The 3827-nt window shown below is 50.5% G+C and overlaps 1 non-coding gene across 1 annotated transcript; it reads left to right on the plus strand.

Annotated features, from left to right (window-relative positions):
• The first annotated feature begins 1827 nt into the window (after positions 1–1827).
• On the plus strand, positions 1828–2226 carry LOC115899500. The gene has a single exon (XR_004059192.1).
• Positions 2227–3827: the final 1601 nt, after the last annotated feature.

A 3827-nucleotide genomic window follows, 5' to 3' on the forward strand; every position in this document is an offset into this window, starting at 1 on the left:
GTGAGACCCTGTCTTAAAAAAAAAAAAAAAAAAAAAAAAAATTAAATGTTATTTAAAAACATAATTGTCTACTTTAGCATCCAGATGATTTTGTATTCTCCATGGAGTAAAAGTATACACATCAAACCATTTTAGGCTGGGGTGGAATTCCTCCCTTCAGTGGGAAAAAGATTTTTCTACAGAAAATTTTTCTCAATTTTCTGTCAAGGGTACATTGGAGTCTCTTTTAAGGTTTGATTTAATTAACTCGGATGCTTTTTTTTACTATTTATTTGAGGCACATTCATTTGGAATCCTATCTACCTAAATTTTCTTTTTTTTTGAAAAAGGACAAAATATAAACAAACAGTATATTCACCTAGACCCTAAAGCATAAGGATAGCATTTACAAACATCCCAGAGGGTGGGTGCCATGGCCCATGCCTGTAATCCCAACACTTTGAGGAGGCCGAGGTGGGCGGATCACCTGAGGTCAGGAGTTCGAGACCAGCCTGGCCAACATGCTGAAACTCCGTCTCTACTAAAAATACAAAAATTAGCCAGGGAACCAGGCACGGTGGCTCACGCCTGTAATTCCAGCCCTTTGCGAGGCCGAGGCGGGTGGATAACATGAGGTTAAGAGTTCAAGACCAGGCCGGGCACGGTGGCTCAAGCCTGTAATCCCAGCACTTTGGGAGGCCGAGACGGGTGGATCACGAGGTCAGGAGATCAAGACCATCCTGGCTAACATGGTGAAACCCCATCTCTACTAAAAAAAAATACAAAAAAAAAAACTACCCGGGCGTGGTGGCGGGTGCCTGTAGTCTCAGCTACTCAGAAGGCTGAGGCAGGAGAATGAAACCCGCGAGTTGGAGCTTGTAGTGAGCTGAGATCCAGCCACTGCACTCCAGCCTGGGCGACAGAGCGAGACTCCGTCTCAAAAACAAAAAAAAAGTTCAAGACCAGCCTGGCCGACAGGGTGAAACCCCATCTCTACTAAAAATACAAAGTTTAGTCAGGCGTGGTGGCGGGCCTCTGTAATCCCAGCTACTTGGGAGGCTGAGGCAGGAGAATCGCTTGAACCCAGGAGATGGAGGTTGCAGTGAACTGAGATCGCCCCAGTGTACTCCAGCCTGGATGACAGAGCTAGACTCCGTCTAAAAAAAGAAAGAAATTGGGCTGGGCGCAGTAGCTCATGTCTGTAATCCCAGCACTTTGGGAGGCCAAGGCGGGCGGATCACGAGGTCAGCAGTTCGAGACCAGCGTGGCCAACATGGTGAAACCCCCATCTCTACTAAAAATACAAAAATTAGCCAGACATAGTGGAGGACCCCTGTAATCCCAGCTACTCTGGAGGCTGAGGCAGGAGAATTGCGACAGAGCGAGACTCCATCCCAAAAAAAAAGAAAAAGAAAGGAAATTGAAGACAAATTAGTCAACATCACAGAAAAACTAAAGATATGGATATAAATATGTAGTTATACAAAGGTCAAAAGGCTAGGTGCGGTGGTGCTCGCCTGTGGTCCCAGCTACTCAGGAGGCCAAGGTGGGAGGATCACTTAAGCTGGGAGCAATGAGCCGTGTTGGGCCACTGCACTCTAGCCTGGGCCACAGGGCGAGAATCGGTCTCCAAAAAAAAAAAAAAAGAACCACGATTCTGTATGGTGGAAATTAGTACCGCCTTTTCCTGGGACCTATGTTCCCCTCCGAGCCACGCGAGGGGAGCAACGCGCGCACACTCAGTTCCTCAGGACCCGTCTGCCTGTGCTCTGTGGTTCCTCCCAGAATCCTCCAGGGCGCGGGAGGGGGCGGAGGGCTTAAAAGCCGGGCGGGGAGCTGGCTTCCGCTGTTTTAGGGAGGGAGAGCGGCCTGGGTTTTGGCGTGTTGTGTGCGGAGTTGTGGTGTCGCGTGCGGGCTGAGTGGACGCGTAAGTGTGCGCGCTTGGAGCGTGTTAGGCGAGTGCGTGCGCCCACCCCTGCGCCCCTCCTCCCGCTTACACGTTGATCTTATTTGATCGGGTCGTGACCCCAGCCCCGCCGGTCCGACCCGAAATGAAAAGCTCTCCTCCTGCGAAGCCCCCTTCTCGAGGCGCTGTGCAGAGAGGCCCCTTAGGCGGCGGCAACGCTGCGGTCCCCGAGGTCCCGGAGCTGGTCCTGCGGGGCCCGGCGCTCAGAAGTGATGAATTGATCAGATAGACGAGGCCGGGCTTGTCCCCGGCCACTGATTATCGAGGCGATTCTGATCTCAGCACCGGGCTGCGGGCTGCCAGTGGCGTAGGGGCGAGCACGTGAACCGCCGGCGGCGGGTGGGGACGCTGAGCGCGGTGGCCAAGGGTAAATGAGCCGCCGCCCCTCCCCCGGAGCTGGAAGGTCGCGAAAGCCTTGTTCGCCACTGGTTTATTGTCCTCCCACTTTCCCATTTCTCCTTGTTTTTCTTTTGTTCCTTTTTTTTTTTTTTTTTTTTTGAGACACGGTCTTGCTCTGACGCCGATACTGGAGTGCAGAACCGCGATATCGGCTCACTGCAACTTCGACCTCATTGGCTCAAGCGATCCTCCCATCTCTGTCTCCGGAATAGGTGGGACTACAGGCACGCGTCACCACGTTCGGCTAATTTTTGTATTTTTTGGTAGAGATGGGGTTTCACCATGTTTTGCCAGGCTGGTCTCGAACTCCTAACCTCAAGTGATCCGCCTGCCTGTAATCCCACCAAAGTGCTGGGATTACAGGCATGAGCCAACACGCCCAACCCCTTTTAAGTTTTTCTTTCTTTTTTTTTTTTTTTTGGAAACAGTCTCACTCTATTTCCTAGGCTGGAGTGCAGTGTCGCAATCATAGTTCACTGCAGTCTCGACCTCCCAGGCGCAAGCCATTCTCCCACCTCAGCCTGCCCAGTAGCTGGGACTATTAGTGCACGCCACAACGCCAGTCCTCTCCGTTTTTCTTTAGGCTTGACATTTTTTGTATGCTACCAACACTTGTATCCCCAGGGCTAACGGCATGGTGCAGCATCTGCCGCTAAGGGATATACACACACTGTCTAGTATGTCCGTATACATATATATGTCCATTAAGAGAACATGAAGTGTCCCAGGGATGCTCCTGGAATATACTGAGTTAGAATTATCAGGGAGGACTAGGAGTCCACGTTTTTAAAAGCAAGTGCTTTTGATGTTTAATATCTCAGCCTCCAGTATATGATTATTTATTTATGTATATATTTTGAGACGGAGCCTCACTCTGTTGCCCTCCCGGTTTCAAGCAATTCTCCTGCCTCAGCCTCCCAAACAGCTGGGACTACAGGCACGCACCACCACGCCCAGCTAATTTTGTATTTTTAGTAGAAATGGGGTTTTACCGTGTTGCCCAGGCTGGTCTCGAACCCCTGACCTCAAGTAATACACCCACTTCAGCCTCCCAAAGTGCTGGAGTTACAGGTGTGAGCCACCGCGCCTGGTCGAAAGGGGACGCTTCATCTGAGTGCCTGAAAGAAGCACTTTCATATCTGAATTACTCAACAATTACGTTGTCAGACTTAATTAGAAATAGGAATTTAGGCCGGGCGCGGTGGCTCATGCCTGTAATCCCAGCACTTTGGTAGGCCAAGGCGGGCGGATCACAAGGTCAGGAGATTGAGATCATCCTGGCTAACACGGTTTCTACTAAAAATAGAAAAATTCCCGGGGCTTGATGGCTGGCGCCTGTAGTCCCAGCTACTCCGGAGGCTGAGTCAGGAGAATGGCATGAACCCGGGAGGCAGAGGTTGCAGTGAGCCGAGATTTCGCCACTGCATTCCAGCCTGAGCGACAGAGCCAAACTCCATCTCAAAAAAAAAAAAAAAAAGGAATT

This window comes from Rhinopithecus roxellana, chromosome 8 (genome assembly GCF_007565055.1).
Source record: "Rhinopithecus roxellana isolate Shanxi Qingling chromosome 8, ASM756505v1, whole genome shotgun sequence".
Classification (NCBI taxonomy): Eukaryota; Metazoa; Chordata; class Mammalia; order Primates; family Cercopithecidae; genus Rhinopithecus; species Rhinopithecus roxellana.